Below are 17,950 nucleotides of genomic sequence, written 5' to 3' on the forward strand. Positions count from 1 at the left end.
ATTGGCTACTGTGGGAAGACAAAACACAGAGCTCTTTGGTCCAGCCCAGTATAGTTGTTTAAATTATACTCACAGGCACTGATAACAGACTTACTGAAAATTTGGGAGTTAAGAGCTGATAGGTCAGTGTTCCAGCCTGTCACAGATGATCCTGCTTCCTCTGGGACAGGGGCAGGTCTGGGCTCTCAGGCTGAATGGCTCATTGTGGCTGGCAGAACCTGTGGGCAGCTTGTTTAGTTTGTACCGAGGGTTGAGTCCTGCTTTGTGCACCGTGTGTGAGAATGAAAATCCTAAACTGCCCTTTGAAATAACGAATGCAGCAGGACGTGTTATTGTCTCTGCCCCAAAGCAGACAGACCAATGGAGAAATGCCATTGAGTCCAGGCTAATACTCCACTGCCATTTTACCTTGTTTGCTTGCTAAACTAAACTCCCTCCCAACCTTGAGGGCTCCCAGAGCCCGGTATTGAGCCTGAGCCGAGAGGTCTACGCTGCAAATTTACCACCCCATGGCCCTAGCCTGGGAGCCTGCACTGGCACGGGACAGCGCTGGGTGTTTCATTGCAGTGTGGACATAGCCCAGCATTATGTCTACACTGCCATTAACACACCCAAGTCACTATTCTCAAACCCTGGGTCAGTTGATTCAGCGTAGACACTTGGGCTTCAGCCCAGCCTCCAAGACCCCATGAGGGGTGAGGGTCTCCGAGCCTGGGCTCCAGTCTGAGCCCAGATGTCTACGCTGTAGTTTTTAGCTCCACAACCTGAGCCCCAGGAGCCCAAATCAGATCATCCAGGCCAGCCGGGCCAGCGGGATTTTATCACAGTCTAGATGCCCTCTCAGGGTATGTCTACACTGCAATGTAAGCCCAAGGTTAGTAGAAGTCATGTCAGCAGCCCCAACACATAAACATAAACCACAAGGGAAAGACCCACCCCCCAGATAAGCTGGGCAGTGTCCTTCTCCCTACGGTTCGTAAGTCCAGCAACCAAAAGTCCTTTAACATGAGCCATCCCCTCTCCCACCCCACTCACAGCTGTTGTCCTTAGTCAGAGCAAGCCCAGAGGTGCCTCTGTAGAGTTCACCTGCCATCCTGGGTGGAAAAGGGGGGAATATAAGAAGGCTCCATACTCACTATGTTGTCTAGGGACTCACTCATCCCTCTACAGCCACCCTGTCCTAAAGTTGGTCTGACACCTAAATTTTAGCATTGGGACCCAGACCCCAGCCCACTCAGCTTTGGAACCCCTGTCCCCTGCCTAGCAAGTGCTATTGAATTGAGGGTGAGTCCCTCAATCGGGGTCTGCCAAGCACAGTTGTGCTGCCCTCGATTCACACAACAAGGATAACAACCCTTTATTTCTCCTGCCCCCAATAACATGGAGACTGGGAGTCCAGCACCAACCACAAGTGATCATTTCGGCAAGCAACCCAACCTATTTCCAACACACTGTAAAATCCACATGCAGACTCATACACAAAACCTTGCAATAAAATCTTCCTGAGCGGGTCTGAAGCACCTGCTGCTGGAGGGAAGGAGGGAGCCGTGGATTGGGATTGAGGAGCAGCATGAGGAGAAGGGGCCTGTGGGTTGGGACAGAGGAGAAGGGTGAAGAGGAGCAGGCTCGGGTTGGGAGTGAGGAGCAGTGAGCATAGGAGGGACTGAGGGTTGGGTCTGAGGGGCACTGGGAAAAGAGGCGACATGGGTTTAGGCTGAAGAGCATCTTCATTTGGGGATCCAGCAGGACAGAGGAAGGCAGCAGGTGATTCTAATTCCTTAGGGATATTCTGTGTGTGTGTGTGTGTGTGTGTGTGTGTGTGTGTGTGTGTGTGTGTGTGTGTGTGTGCGCGCGTGCGCAGGGGAGGAACATGCTCTATGCCCAGAGGCCTTTATTCCTCCAGGCTGCAAGGACAGAGGGGCTGTCAGGAAGTTGCCCCTTCAAACCACACACAAAAAGGCCCTTCTGAGGAAAGGGAAAATCCTGAAGAGAAAAAGTAACATCAAAGAGGACTCCAGCAAGACAGTGTAAGATCTTGGGGAGTAGTTTATCACCTGACCAGGGACTTGAACCCTGGACCCTCAGATTAAAAGTTTGATGCTCTGCCCACTGAGCTAGCCAGGCTCATAAAGAAAAACAGCAAGTTGGTGCAGAGGAGAAACTAGTCAAGAAAACAAGAGCGGGAAACAATATGGGAAACCTGCTGCTCTCTCTGGCCTGGTCAACACTACGAGTTTATATCGAATTTAGCAGTGTTAAATCGCATTAACCCTGCACCCATCCACACAACGAAGCCCTTTATATCGATATAAAGGTCTCTTAATACCGGTATGTGTACTCCTCTCCGACGAGGGGAGTAGCGCTGAAATCGGCATTGCCATGTCGGATTAGGGTTAATGTGGCCACAATTCAACGGTATTGGCCTCCGGGTGCTATCCCACAGTGCACCATTGTGACCGCTCTGGACAGCAATCTGAACTCGGATGCACTGGCCAGGTAAACAGAAAAAGCCCCATGAACTTTTGAATTTCATTTCCTGTTTGCCCAGCGTGGAGCGCCGATCAACACAGGTGACCATGCAGTCCCAGAATCCAAAAAGAGCTCCAGCATTGACTGTAGGGGAGATACTGAAGCTGATCTTTGTATGGGGAGATGAATCTGTTCTATCAGAACTCCATTCCAAAAGACGAAATGCCAAAACATTTGAAAAAAATCTCCCAGGCCATGATAGACAGAGGCCACAACAGGGACTCAACACAGTGCTGAAACTTAAGGAGCTGAGACAAGCGTACCAGAAAGCCAAAGAATGAAATGGACGCTCATGGAGGGAGGGGCGGCTGATGACTGTAGCTATCCCACAGTTCCCGCACTCTCCAAAAACCATTTGAATTCTTGGCTGAGTTCCCAAAGCCTGAAGGGTCAAAAACATTGTCACGGGTGGTTCAGGGTATATGTCATTGCCCCCCCTCCCCCGTGAAAGCAAAGGGAAAAAATAATTTCTCGCTTTTTTTCAATGTCACCGTATGTCTACCGGATTCTGCTGGCACATGTTGTGCTGCAGCACTACACAGCAGCATCCCCTTCCCTTCCCTTCCCTTCCCTTCCAGATGGCAGACGGTACAGTAGGACTGGTATCAGTCATCGTCATCCCGTGAGTGCTCCTGGCTGACCTCGGTGAGGTCGCCCAGGGGCACCTGGGCAAAAATGTGAATGACTCCCAGGTCATTCTCTTCTTTAAGCTTTGTCTAATGGAGATTCAGTCCTGCCTGGAATATCATAGCAGCTGGAGGCTGCCCCCCCTCCTCCTTTGAGCTCTACTTGCAGAGGCAATAAAGTCAGTGTTGTTTCAAATTCCTGCATTCTTTATTACTTCATCACACAAATGGGGGGATAACTGCAACAGTAGCCCAGGAGGGGTGGGGGAGGAGGAAGCAATGGGTGTGGTTGTTGCAGGGGCACCCCCTAGAATGGCATGCAGCTCATCATTTCTGCGGGATGTCTGGGGCTCTGACCCGGAGTGGCTGTTTGCCTCTCTGGTTCTTTAGTAGGCTTGTCTGATAGTCTAGACAGGACTGACTCTCCCTTTAGACAAAACGTAAAGAAGGGAATGACCGGGGGAGTCATTCCCATTTTTGTCCATGCGTCCCCGGCCGACCTCACGAGGCCGGCCAGGAGCACCCATGACAGCAGCAGACAGTACATTATGACTGGTCACTGTCATTGTCAACTTGCAAAGCAGCAGATGGGATGGGATGGCTAGTAACTATCTTTGCTAACTTGCAAAAGGCAAGGGGATGCTGCCGTGTAGCGCTGCAGTACCGCGTCTGTCAGCACCATCCAGTAGACATACGGTGACAGTGAAAAAAGGCTGAACGGGCTCCATGGTTGCCGTGCTATGGCGTCTGCCCGGGCAATCCAGGGAAAAGGGCACGAAATGATTGTCTGCCGTTTCTTTCACGGAGGGAGGATTGAGTGACAACATTTACCCAGAATCACCCATGACACTGTTTTTGCCCCATCAGGCATTGGGATCTCAACGCGGAATTCCAATGGGCGGGGGAGACTGCGGGAACTATGGGATAGCTATGGGATAGCTACCCACAATGCAACACTCTGGAAATTGACACTAGCCTCGTACATGGACGCACACCACTTAATTAATGTGCTTAGTGTGGCCGCGTGCACTCGACTTTATACAATCTGTTTCCAAAAAACAATTTCTGTAAAATTGGAATAATCCCATAGTGTAGACATACCCTGTGATTAACAACTTTGCTGGCTAATTGAAAGGCTTTGCTGGCTAATTGAAAGGCTGATGGTTCAAACCCAAGTGAAGATGGAGGTGTTTTTAGTGATGAGAATCCAGTACATTTTAACAGGCAGAAAAGTGCCTCAATGCTGCTCTAGCCTCATTGGGCAAGCATAAGTGGCACTTTTGCCAGATGCATTGGTGGTATAGTGGTGAGCATAGCTGCCTTCCAAGCAATTGACCTGGGTTCGATTCCCAGCCAATGCAGGGAAGTGACATTTTCTCTACTGGGAATTGGTTTTATTTCAGTCACGTTGTATCAGTTTATCAATGAAATGAGAGAATCAATGTCCTGCAGGTCATTCAACACACAGTGGAGGAAGAAAGGGGTGGGACTGTACAATGAGCTGTTGGAGTTATCTGGTATTACAATGTTTGGTTTATTTAAAAAAAAAAATCTTTACTTCCCTCTCCCTTTTAGACTCAAAGCCTTTAAGGTCAGAAGGGAACAATGTGATCATCTAGTCCGACCTGCTGCACCTTGCAGGCCAAAAGACACCACCCACCCACTCCTGTAATAGACCCGGGAGGGGAGGCAGCTCTGTTCATTTCCCCTACCCCAGGCAGCACATGGAGGCCCTCTGCTCCCCTCCCCACATCAGTGTGCAGAGATGTGCCAGCAGCACTGAGGTGGCTCCCTGCCCACTCTGCCTCCGTCTTTCCGTGCCACTCCCAGAAATGTCCGGCATGTCCCAGCATCCCCTGGGGTGGGGGGGGAGTGTCTCCATTCACTGCCTCTGCCCCGAGTACCAACTCCGCAGCGCCCATTGGCCAGGAACTGCAGCCAATGGGAGATCTGGGGGCAGCGCCTGCAGGCAGCAGCACACGGAGACCCCCTGGCATGGCCCACCTAGGACCTGCTGCCGGAGGGTTGTGTGTACCAGTCACTTTGGGAGCTGCAGTGCCCAGGGTAAGCGCCACTCCTCCTGCACTCCAACCCCCTCCCCCAGCGCAGAGCCAGCACCCCGCACCCAAATTTCCTCCCAGAGCTTTGCTTGTCATCCTTTCACCCAGAACCATCGTCCTTCTCCTGGGCTGCAAGTAGCCACCCCTGGGAAGCCAAGAGGCAGGCACAGGATTCTGCCTCCCAGCAGCCAACCGCACCTCCCCAGGCTTTGCAGAACGACTGGTGGTGCTCTACTAACCCCACTTAGCCGCACTGAGGCGCTTAGCTTCTGCCCTGCCTTCCTCAGCTCGACTTTCCTCTTTTGCCCCATTGCTGCCTCACTTCCTCCTTTGGCAAGTCACACAGAGGAGGCAGCAGGAAGAGCCGGCCGCCATAGGCCAACCTCCCAGGGCAGAGGAGACCAAACCACAAGGCTTCAAAAGGTGACTGGCCAAGATCCTCTAGCTTTCCCCTGCTGATGCCAAGGCTTTTTCCCAGCTCATTTCACCACCCACGATCTTGCAGGGGTTGAGTTTATCACAGGTGTTACCCAAAATTGGGCCAGCTAGTAAGCTAATGACCCACCAGAGTTTGGCAGAAAGCAGCACGTTTATTATACTGACAGCTAAGCTCAAAAGAAGAAGCGGGGGGCAGCGGGGGTGACACACTCACACTTGCATACTCACGCTCCCAGGACAGGCACAGCACTGGAGATGTCAGGATTCTGCAAGGTAAGGCAGTCCGGGCAAAGGGCATTCACTGGAGGTACAAGCTTGTGAGTGCTCTCCTGAGCACAGGGCCCCTCCCCCTTTTAAGGGCCTGCACCTCATGGCCTGCGACTAGAGATGACTTGGCTGCATCTGGTTGGTCACACTCCACCTTGGGCAGTGTCCATGCTCTGGGTGTGTGAGTGCTGCCTAATTAGCGTCCCAGACACCTTGTCTACCTGGGAGCTCTTCTGCTCTTCACCCAGAACATTCATCCCACCAGCATTCCAGGAGGGAGCGGGAGGGGAAAAGCCACTTCACAGGCCTTCAGAGAGGGAGAGGAGACAAAAGTGGGAGCAGGGGAAGTACAACAGACCTTCTGAGCATAGAAATCACTGCTGCTCCTACAACAGCAGGGACAGGCCAGTAGGAGCTTGGAAAATTAAGCCATTGTGTTTCTGCCTGGTTTTGAACCAGGGACCTTTTGCATGTTAGGTAAACGTGATAACCACTACACTGCAGAAACTCTGTCAAAAGCCTTTGCCCCTCCCTTCATAAGGACATAAGAATGGCCATACTGGGTCAGACCAAAGGTCCATCAACCCCGCATCCTATCTGCCAACAGTGGCCAATGCCAGGTGCCCCAGAGGGACTGAACAGGTAATGATCAAGTGATTTCTCTCCTACCATCCATCTCCACCCTCTAACAAACAGAGGTTAGGGACACCATTCCTTACCCATCCTGGCTAATAGCCATTCATGGACTTAACCTCCATTCATTTATCTGAAAAAAGAAAGAGGAGTACTTGTGGCACCTTAGAGACTAACAAATTTATTTGAGCATAAGCTTTGCTGGGCTAAAACCCACTTCATCGGATGCATGCAGTGGAAATACAGCAGGAAGATATATATATATACAGAAAACATGAAAAAAAATGGGTGTTGCCATACACACTATAACGAGTGAGCAGTTAAGGTGAGCTATTATCAGCAGGAGAAAAAAACCTTTTGTAGTGATAATCAGGATGGCACATTTCCAACAGTTGACAAGAAGATGTGAGTAACAGTAGGGGGACAAATAAACAAGAGGAAATAGTTTGACTTTGTGTAATGACCCATCCACTCCCAGTCTTTATTCAAGCCTAATTTAATGGTGTCCACTTTGCAAATTAATTCCACTTCAGCAGTCTCTCATGAGAGTCTGTTTTTGAAGGTTATTTGTTGTAATATTGCAACTTTTAGGTCTGTAAATGCGTGACCAGGAGATTGAAGTGTTCTCCGACTGGTTTTTGAATGTTATAATTCTTGACATGTGATTTGTGTCCATTTATTGTTTTACGTAGAGACTGTCTGGTTTGGCCAATATACATGGTGGAGGGGCATTGCTGGCACATAATAGCATATATCACTTTGGTAGATGTGCAGGTGAACGAGCCTCTGATAGTGTGGCTGATGTGATTAGGTCCTATGATGATGTCCCCTGAATAGATATGTGGACAGAGTTGGCTTTGTTGCAAGGATAGGTTCCTGGGTTAGTGTTTCTGCTGTTTGCTTGCTGGTAAGTATTTGCTTCAGGTTGGGGGGCTGTCTGTAAGCAAGGACAGGCCTGTGTCCCAAGATCTGTGAGAGTGAGGCATTGTCCTTCAGGATAGGTTGTAGATGCGCTGGAGAGGTGTTTGTTGGGGGGCTGAAGGTGACGGCTAGTGGGGTTCTGTTACTTTCTTTGTTGGGCCTGTCCTGTAGTAGGTGACTTCTGGGTACTCTTCTGGCTCTGTCAATCTGTTTCTTCATTTCAGCAGGTGGGTAATGTACTTGTAAGAATGCTCGATAGAGATCTTGTAGGTGTTTGTCTCTTTCTGAGGGTTGGAGCATATGTAGTTGTATTTTAGAGCTTGGCTGTAGACAATGGATTGTGTGGTGTGGTCTGGATGAAAGCTGGAGGCATGTAGGTAAGCATAGCAGTCAATATGTTTCTGGTATAGGGTGGTGTTTATGTGACCATCGCTTATTAGCACAGTAGTGTCCAGGAAGTGGATCTCTTGTGTGGACTGGTCCAGGCTGAGGTTGATGGTGGGATGGAAATTGTTGAAATCATGGTGGAATTCCTCAAAGGTTTTCTTTTTCATGGGTCCAGATGATGAAGATGTCATCAGTGTAGCGCAAGTAGAGTAGGGGCATTAGAGGATGAAAGCTGAGGAAGCGTTGTTCTAAGTCAGCCATAAAAATGTGGGCATACTGTGGGGCCATGCGGGTACCCATAGCAGTGCCGCTGACTTGAAGGTATACATTGTCCCCAAATCTGGAATAGTTGTGGGTGAGGACAAAGTCACAAAGTTCAGCCACCAGGTTTGCCGTGACATTATCAGGGATACTGTTCCTGACGGCTTGTAGTCCATCTTTGTGTGGAACGTTGGTGTAGAGGCCTTCCACATCCATAGTGGCCAGGATGGTGTTTTCTGGAAGATCACCAATGGATTGTAGTTTCCTCAGGAAGTCAGTGGTGTCTCGAAGATAGCTGGGAGTGCTGGTAGCGTAGGGCCTGAGAAGGGAGTCTACACAGCCAGACAATCCTGCTGTCAGGGTGCCATTGCCTGAAATGATGGGGCATCCAGGATTTCTACGTTTATGGATCTTGGATAGCAGATAGAATACCCCTGCTGCTTTTTTGGCCTGCTGCTTCTCTGTCTGGGATGTTTCTGTCAGTCCTGGCACACAAAAAGGGTATCATTGCAAGCGCCCACGAAGGCGAGATGAATTTTTGCCTGCCTTGCTCAGCTTGACTTGCTTCCTCACCCCATTCCTGCCTTAGATCCTGGGTCGCCTGGTGGCTGAAGATGGTCCATTGTCTCGAGCGGTGCCAGAGCCTGACACAGTGCCCGGGCGCCTTTGCTCTGCACATGCCGGCCATGCACATTTGCAAATACTTTAAAGATCCTGTCAGTAAGTTCTGGAGACAGTTGCTCACCTTCAGAGGAAGCTCCCTAAAATTGGCCTGTCTCACCCAGTGGTACATTGACCTCTGTTCAGACTGAGCCGAAGGGGGGGGGCTCGCTGCTGTGGCTGCCGCTGCTGTGAGGGTGGCCACTGTTGCGGATGAAGCCATCCTGGAAGCACCTTCCACCTAGCCACCCACTGAAAATCCTGTAGGATGTAAGGTGGGAATAGAAGAACACGGGGCGGCGCCTTCCTAATCTCCTCCCCCTTCCGCCACTATTGGCCATCCCATACCTGGTGCTGCACCCAGTGGGGTAAAAAAAATACGGCCATATCGGAAGAGTCAGTTGGGTTCTTTATGGTTGTCCCGTCATTCTCCTCGGGCCTGACCTGCCCTCCAGCTCAGCCACCCACTGAAAATTGAAAAACAAAAAAGTAGAGCCGTACAAGGCTTCAAAGCCCACCAGGCCCAACCACCATTTCTAATACAGCAGAAAAGCCGCACTTCTCCTGACTAGGTAGGGACGTCCTATGGCCCCACAAGAAGTGGAAGGTCATCGTGTTCAGTCTCAGCAGCATTCGTGGAGCAGGGGGAAACACATGGCTGAGGTTAATGACAAGGTCCCCTTACGCCACCGGCTGAGCCATTCCTCACAGGCCAGCAACCATTTCTCCCAGTTCGCGTTCCCCACCTCGTCCCCAACTGAACGCTAGAAGGCCCAGCCATCAACCTGCAAACTCTTGCTGCCCTCCTCTTCTGCCCTGACTGATAGGGGGGAGTATTGAGCCTCCCTCCCTTAGGCCCTTCAGCATCCCTGGGGAAAGACAACACTGCCCAAGTGACTTTGGGCCAGTAGGTCAACCAATAGGGCTGCCTCCTAGGCCAGCCTGCAGCCCAGCTTCAGGACTCAGAGGAAATGGAGCTCGCATCCCTACCTACAGGACTCCAGGCACGGCCAGGCTTCTGGATCAAACATCCCCTCTTGTGCTCAAGTCACAACAGCTAGCGGGTAAAAGACAGGCTTTCATGGCCTTTGAGAAAGCAAGATCGAGCCTTGGAAGACCCAGCAGGGTTTGTGGCACAGGAATTGTCCTCAGATCCCACCGAGACTTCAGCTCAGATTGCAGGATTCAAAGTCCCGAGTGCTGCCCTTACACCATGGGACCAATAGGGAACCCCCAGACCTCTGCTGAGCTCTGGTGTGGATGACCCTGTGGGGGCAGCCCTGCCTTTACTCACCAAGTTGGCCTGCAGCAGTTTGCTGCAGCTCCCAGAGGCCTTTCTTAAACCAGACTGAGAGGCCAGTGGGCATGTGAGGAAGTTGCCCCTTCAGTCCCAGGCAGTACATGGCCCTTCCTAGGAAAGAACAAGTCCTGGGGGAAAAGGTGATGTCAAATAACAACTTGGAGAGATGCCTTCTTTCCTTCTGTGGGGAACTGTTCCCTTTTTACCTGACCAGGAACTTGAACCCTGGACTCTCAGATTAAAAGTCTGATACTCTGCCAGCTGAGCTAGCCAGGCTTACACATAAATGAAGCAAATTTCATGAAGAAGAGAAACTAGTCATGAAAATGAAGGCAGGAAACAATACAGAAAACCTGCTACTCTCACTCTCTTAGCAGTCCTAGCCCCAGCCTGCTCCTCCATCCGGCGCCCTGAGGTCTTATTCTTTTTTCAGTTAAATATCAAATCCAGGAGAAAACACAGTTATACAAAGCAAAATGAAATCACAAACAGAAATGTCATTGGAAATACAGAAATAAAAAAGGAAAATGCAATCCCCATCACTTTATCGTGTCAGGGCCATTCCTGTATCGAGAGCCCCCGAAGGTCCCTGTCTGCTTACAAGAAACCTGGAGGAACTCATACCACAGCCTGAACATGAAACTCAACTGCTCCCAGGTGCTGCAGTAAAACCCTTTCCCTGCTGTGACGTTGCACTCCATAGGATTTTATGAAAATATGCTAATGAGTGTGAATATAATGTAACTGGAACATTCTTCATGCAAAAGTTCTCTTGTAAGGTATCATTACACAGCTTATAATCTACTGTGTGTGTTCATCCTATTTGTATGAACCGATCATTCCTGTATCTGAAACTAGAAATATGAACTATAACTCTGAGGTCCTGTTGTAATGATGCAAAGTGTGGGCCATTAATAGTGGTTTGGACTCTTGATGGCTCCGATCAACCAGGACAATTGACTGGAGATGGCTCTGTCCTGCACCATCTGTGAGTCAGGCCAGGAAGAATGAAGGCTTGGGGGTCTCACAGGACATGTGACCATGTCACCTGGTACAGGAATCCATCTTAAACCTGGGGCTCTTCCCCAAGAGAGAGACAAGAATTCCTGCCTTGTACCAAAGCTGTATAAGGGGGTGGAACTGAACAAACATGGCTGCAGTCATGAGACATCCCCTAGCTACCACCTGAGCTGGAACACGGACTATACGAGGTGAAAAGATTGGGCCCAGACATAAAATAAGTCTAGTCTGCAAAAGAAGCTTATTGGAAGATCTCTGAGGGTGAGATTTGATCTGTATTGAGTTTCATACTGTATTAGGCTTGGGCTTGCATGTTTTTGTTTTATTTTGCTCTGTGAAAAATACAAGGTCCATAGAGAAGGAAAAGAAAATGCCCTAGAAAAGTCTGTGTGTGTGTGTGTGTGTGTGAGATGGGTGGGAGGGTGTCTAGAAACCACTTTCCTCTAGTTTCTTTTCTCTGATTTCCTGTAGAAAATCTGAAGCAGGGAGCAAAAGCCATTGCCTTCTCTGAGGCTTGAACTCAGGACCTTCAGATTATGAGACTGACACACTGCCAACTGCACTAAGAAGGCTTGGAAAAGTTTTAGGCTCAGTGTTTATAGGACCCTCCTACAGCAGTGACTGGGCCAGGGAAGGAGCCAGAGATGTGCTGGAAGAAGCAGGGAGCTCTGGTGACCAGAGACTTTTCATGGCAGCTTTCACAGCAGCAAAGAAATCAATTCAGGCTGCCAGTGAACAATCTACTGGAACTAATGGCAGCACAGGGGGGATGTTTCCAAGCTATGCACCTACTGCCACATTTTAGAACTTACTCTCCTTTTCCTAGTAGGGCACTTTCCATGCAAATTAAGCAAAGCAAGTTGGGGAAACTACACAGGTAATAAAAACCAGTGCTCTAAATAAGGCTTGAATTCATAATCCCAGCAGTAGCCCCCTCTGCGCTAACCAGTTGCACCACTGCAGGTGCCTCTTAGGCAAAGCTGGGAAGCAGGCAGTTATCAGTCTCTGTGATTCAGACCTTTGCCTGGTAATTGAAAGGTTGATGCATCAAACCTAACTCAAGATGCGGCTTTTCAGCCATGAGACTCCAGGACATTTTGACAGAAAGAAAATCTCCTCTGTTTTGGTTTAGCCCCATTTGACTCCTTCTGCTCATCTTCTCCCCCTCCCTCCAGTCTCTTTCCTTCCCCATTGGGGCCATGCAGAGAGGAGCCCCAGTCAGTCTCTGTCACAGAGTCTGTATCCCATAAAGGGAGGGAGGGAGGGGTTGCTCCAAAACACTGATAATGGGGTGGGGAGGGGTGGGCATGGTTAGGGGGAGAAAGGATGGAGAATTAACAGTGGGGCCCAGAGAGATTCCCCCAGATTGGGGAGATCCCCTGCTGCCCCCCATCAGCCAGCTGTGGGAACAACTTGGGATTGCTTGGGGAAGCCACCTTTAAAAACACAAGTGTAACATTCTAGTTACATTTTAATAACACCAAAGCCTCCTCAATCCCAGGGTCACGATCACTGGAATGATTTTGCCTTGATATTTTACCAGCCGCAGACACAAAGCGAGTCAAATTACAGTTTCCGGTCGGAGTCAGTGCACACACAAGAATCCGGAGGCTTTTAATTCCTTAGGTTCTGCTGCCATTTCATTTCTGTCCTGTTCCAAGATTTATCATTGTGCAAAGCAACGTTAGGCCCTTGGGAGTGTCCCCCTCAGTGCTGCCTGCCACCCCTGGGCAATTTAAAAGGGCCCAGGGACCCCCGCCACCACCGCCAGCAGCACAAGGGGACTAAGGCGGTTTCTTGCCCGCCCTCACTCCATGTGGCACGTCACTCCCGGAAACGGCTGGCACCTCCCTGGTGTGGGGGAGGTCTCCGTACGCTGCCCCGCCCTGAGTGCCAACTCTGCCAGCTGTGGCAATGGGAGCTGCGGGGGTGAAGTCTGCGGGCAGCCATGCACAGAGACACCCCTGGCCCTCCCGCTTAGGGGCTGCTGCCAGAGGAGGGTGCAGGTTGCTTTTGGGAGATGCCCGAGGTAAATGCTGCACCCCTCACCCTCTCCTGCACCCCCAACCCAGACCCCACACCTGCACCCAAACTCCCTCCAAGAGCTTGCCCCCTGCACACCCTCCTGCAGCATAACCCCCTGACTGAGTCCAGACCCTGCACCCAAACTCTCCCAGAGCCCAGCCCCTCTCCCTCCCACACCCAAACTCCCTCCCAGAGCCTTAGGCAGGTGTGTGTGGGGGGGTGGGGCAGGACTTGGTCCCATTCTGGGCACCACCAAAAATTGTACAAACCTGCCGCCCCTGTCCAGCCCAACCTTCTGCTGATGCACCTCAGCCCACACCCGTGCAGGGTTTGAAGCTTCCATTGCTTAAATTCCAGGACACTGAGGGATTTCAGCTCCCCTTTGCCCAGAGGGAACTTCACCCCACTCCCAGCCAGGTTCTTGTCCATGGGATCACTGTAGGGGGGCTGGGTCCCGCTGGGTCTTTTCTCTCTCTGTGACAGGCCAGGGTGCAATAACTGGGGCATCTGAGCACCCAGGACCTTCTGTGGGGCTGCCATTCCCCTTCCCCTTCTGTGGTCTCATCAGTCATTGACTCCAGCCTTTTTTCTATCCATCATCAGCATCATCCCAAGCAAACTGCACTCGCCTCAAAAAGACAGTGTCCCCTGGTGGGTGTAAATCACTGACCTCTCTCCTCTCTGAGCACTGACTGCCCCTGTGTTTCCTTGCCTCTCAGTCTGTGCAGATGGGACCTTTCCCTCCAGTGCTGGAGGATTCGCCCTTCTCATCTACCCTTGTGCCAAGCAGCACAGCAGGTGGGAATCTTAAATGTACCAAGGTGACTTAGGAGCAGAAACCACCCCCCAGACCTTCCATGCAATTGGCACTTGCCCCTTACTGAGCAGGATTGAAACTGGTGCAGGGAGACTGCTGGGCCACATCCCCTCTGGGCATGAGCAAAGCAGCAGGGTGAAAAAATGAACTTGGAGATGCTGGGGATTGAACCCAGGGCCTCATACATGCAAAGCATGTGCTCTACCACTGAGCTACATCCCCAGATGGTTTAAGTGGGCTATGGGTTACACTCAGAGCCCTCCTGTTTCCACTGCATCCAGTGACCTATAAGCCTCACGAGAAGCCCATTCCCCTCTCTGAGGGCCATTCCTGCTCTCCTGGAGGTTAATTGTTCATAGGGGTCACTTTGCAGCAGGGCCAGATTCTATGTGTGGGGCAGAGAGAGTTTGTGCCCTGGACTCAGGGTGCAGAGATACCCTCAGCCCTCTCCCCTGCATTGGGTGGGGGGTGCTGCCACCCCGTGCTGCAAGGTCATGGTGGGGGACGCTGTGAGCAGCTCAACACCTCACCCTGGCGGCAGAAGCGGGGTGGGGAGCTCCAGGTGTTTCCACCTGCCTGTGAAGTCCAGCTTTCCCCAGCACATTCACTGCGGTGCAATTGGGTCACTGTTTCCATGGCTGAACAGCAAAGAATCATTCCCAGTTTCCCTTCTATCGACAGCAGGATTAGCCTGTGTCAGTGGTTAATGAGGTGGATCTTGTGGTAGATTGTTATTCATTCCCCACCTTGACAATTCACACCGTCCCTTTCCTACTCAAATCCCCAGCACCTCGGTGATCCTGGTAGCGGGGGTTGGGTCCTGAGATTTTCAGGGTCCTTTTTCCCCTCCACCTGGAGTGAACTCAGCTTTTCCCCCATCCCAGACAATCCATGAAATAACAACAGGGGCATAAAGAAAGAGGGGAGGGAACATCTCACAGCCAGGGCTGGATGTGCCCAGGGCCCCCTGCTTGTCCATTGTTTCCATGGAATTTGGCCCCCTGCTTTGCACAAGGGACAGAGAAAGATCTTGCTGTTCCTGTGTCTGTGCAAGGAAAATTGTGCTTCCCTAGGAAAGAGAGGCGGGAAATGGCCCCATGGTGGGACAATATCCTCAGGATTAAGACCTAAGGACTCAGGCTGAGACCTGATAGAACTGCACGCATCTGGGATTTAACAAATTGTCTTCCCTGGAGCAGGGCCAGATCCAGCGTTTTTGCCGCCCCAAGCAGAGGGGAAAAAAAAAAAGCTGCAATCAGCAGCAAGTCCTTCCCTCCAAGAGGGCCAAACTGCTGCTGAAGCCTCCCCTTTCCTTTGGTCGCCCCAGGCACCTGCTTGCTGCTGTGGTGCCTGAAGTCAGCCCTGCCATGGAGACAGTGGGAAGATGGGGGCATCAGGAAAATACCATGGATTCGTTTACATTGCAAGTGAAGAATAACTGAAGCATTTCTGGTTTAAAGTCACTTTTCCCTGACTGGGAATTGAACCCAGGCCTTGGCAGTGAGTGCCAAATCCTAACCACTAGACCACCAGGGAGCTGATGTTATTTTTTCTCTCTTATGCTACACTTTCTTAGGCTACTTTCTATCCTCTTTCTGAAACTGCTCCATTGTCCACTACCTGAGGGTCTGGGAGCAGAAAGTGCAGGAATCCCTGTACTCAGGGTCACAACCTGAGCCCAACCCAAGCCACTGAAACAAACTCAAATCATGCTTCCTCCAGCAGGATCACAGAGCCACACAAAAAAACCCCATGAGGAACAATCCTCCTCTGTCTTCATTTACCCCATCACAACCCTCTCAGCAGCCCGCTCTTGCAGGAAGGACACTGAGCTGATAGGAGCTCTGGCATAGAGACCAAGGGAGGGGTGTTGCTCCCCCTGGGTGTGAGCTGATCACATTCTGATTCCATGTAACGGGCCTCTGAGCTTTGCCATCTTGTGAGTTCTGAGTGCTGAGCCCCCCGGACCCTTCTGCTGGGAGCATGGTGATTGCACAACAGCTGCAAGCCCTTTTCCCGTCTCCTTGTCCTCCTCGGCTTCCCCAGATCTTCCCCACAAATGGTTCTATCAGGCGCTGGAGGGAGCTAAGGACCTGCAGGTTTCCCTCACCTACCTCTTAAGGCAAACAGTGATTCCCTTCTCTGACACTCCTGGGTCAGGCTTCTTTTGAGTTTTTCCTCAGGGGACCTGATTCCCTGTGAAAATGTGTGTGTGGGGAACTGGCTTGTCTACCCCCTCTCTGGGAGCTGAGAAGCTTTTTCAGACTCTCCCCCACTAGATGAGTCCAACAGCACCTCCCACTGGTGGGAGAATCCTAAATGCCACCCTCCCCTCTGGTTACTCTGACCAGATGATGGCGACAGCATGTTAAATCAACCCCAGCTCTCTGGGCTAGAGAGCAGCATCTAACCAGCCTTGTGACAGCTCCGGTTTGCTCGCTGGAGCCATAATGAACCAGGAAAGAAGGCAAATGTCAGACAGGGAACCTCAGCTCCGCAAATAAATGCCCTCAGGGCTCCTTCTACACTGCGACTGGGCACTTGACTGACTTCAAATCCGGCCAGCCCAGTTGATAGAGCATGAGACTCTTAATCCTGCCAGCATGAGTTTAAGCCCCATATTGGGCAGCAGCAACAGCTCTTAGGTGTCACTCTTATGCTTATAGTCACAGCCCAAAATGAAATAAATTCTCTGTCTGCTCTACAATCTAAGGCAGATCAGGTTCCTTCCTCTCTGAGCTTCAGTAAAACATGAAGAGAGAACAAATAGAATTTCCTCCTCTTCCATTCTACCCCAGGCAAGAAGAGGGGATAATAACCATTTAACAGATGACTGCAGAGAGAAAAGTTTGGTCTTTATAAATAGGATGATGATCAATTGGTCTCCATGTCCACTGACGGTAGGACAAGAAGTAATGGGCTTAATCTGCAGCCAGGGAGATTTACGTTAGATGCTGGGAACAGCTTTCTAACTCTGAGGGTACGTCTACACTACGGGACTATTCCGAATTTGCATAAACCGGTTTTGTAAAACAGATTTTATAAAATCGAGTGCGCGCGGCCACACTAAACACATTAAATCGGTGTTGTGCGTCCATGGTCCGAGGCTAGCGTCGATTTCTGGAGCGTTGCACTGTGGGTAGCTATTCCCTAGCTATCCCATAGTTCCCGCAGCCTCCCCCGCCCCTTGGCATTTCCGGGTTGAGATCCCAGTGCCTGATGGGGCAAAAATCATTTTCGCGGGTGGTTCTGGGTACAGCCTCACCCCTCCCTCCCTCCCTGAAAGCGGCAGACAACCGTTTCGCGCCTTTTTTGCTTGGTGAACCGTGCAGACGCCATAGCACAGCAAGCATGGACCCTGCTCAGCTCCATACCGCAATCGTGAATGTTTTAAACACCTCGCGCACTCTCGTGCAGTATATGCTGAACCAGGACCTTCGAACCGAGGCGAGTAAGAGGCGGATCTGGCAGCGCGCGATGACAGTGATGAGGACGTAGACACAGAATTCTCTCAAACCGCGGGCCCCGGCGCTTTGGAGATCCTGATGGTAATGGGGCAGATTCTATCCATTGAACGCCGATTTTGGGCCCGGGAAACAAGCACTGACTGGTGGGACCGCATTGTGTTGCAGGTGTGGGACGATTCCCAGTGGCTGCGAAACTTTCGCATGCGTAAGGGCACTTTCATGGAACTTTGTGACTTGCTTGCCCCTGCCCTGAAACGCCATAATACCAAGATGAGAGCAGCCCTCACAGTAGAGAAGCGAGTGGCGATAGCCCTGTGGAAGCTTGCAACGCCAGACAGCTACCGGTCAGTCGGGAATCAATTTGGAGTTGGAAAATCTACTGTGGGGGCTGTGATGCAAGTAGCCAAAGCAATCACTAAGCTGCTGCTACGAAAGGTTGTGACTCTGGGAAACGTGCAGGCCATAGTGGATGGCTTTGCTGCAATGGGATTCCCTAACTGTGGGGGGGCGATAGATGGAACCCATATCCCTATCTTGGC

At 51.0% G+C, this 17,950-nt stretch overlaps 3 non-coding genes across 3 annotated transcripts; 1 reads left to right on the forward strand and 2 right to left on the reverse strand.

Annotated features, from left to right (window-relative positions):
- The first annotated feature begins 4,444 nt into the window (after positions 1–4,444).
- Positions 4,445–4,516, forward strand: TRNAG-UCC. The gene has a single exon. It is a non-coding gene; the product is annotated as a tRNA-Gly (tRNA).
- Positions 4,517–11,601: 7,085 nt separating this feature from the next.
- TRNAM-CAU lies at positions 11,602–11,674 on the reverse strand. Its single transcript has one exon. It is a non-coding gene; the product is annotated as a tRNA-Met (tRNA).
- A 2,420-nt stretch (positions 11,675–14,094) lies between these two features.
- Positions 14,095–14,166, reverse strand: TRNAA-UGC. Its single transcript has one exon. It is a non-coding gene; the product is annotated as a tRNA-Ala (tRNA).
- Between the last annotated feature and the right edge of the window lie 3,784 nt (positions 14,167–17,950).

The sequence above is a fragment of the Mauremys reevesii genome, linkage group 17 (assembly GCF_016161935.1).
Source record: "Mauremys reevesii isolate NIE-2019 linkage group 17, ASM1616193v1, whole genome shotgun sequence".
Taxonomy (NCBI): Eukaryota; Metazoa; Chordata; order Testudines; family Geoemydidae; genus Mauremys; species Mauremys reevesii.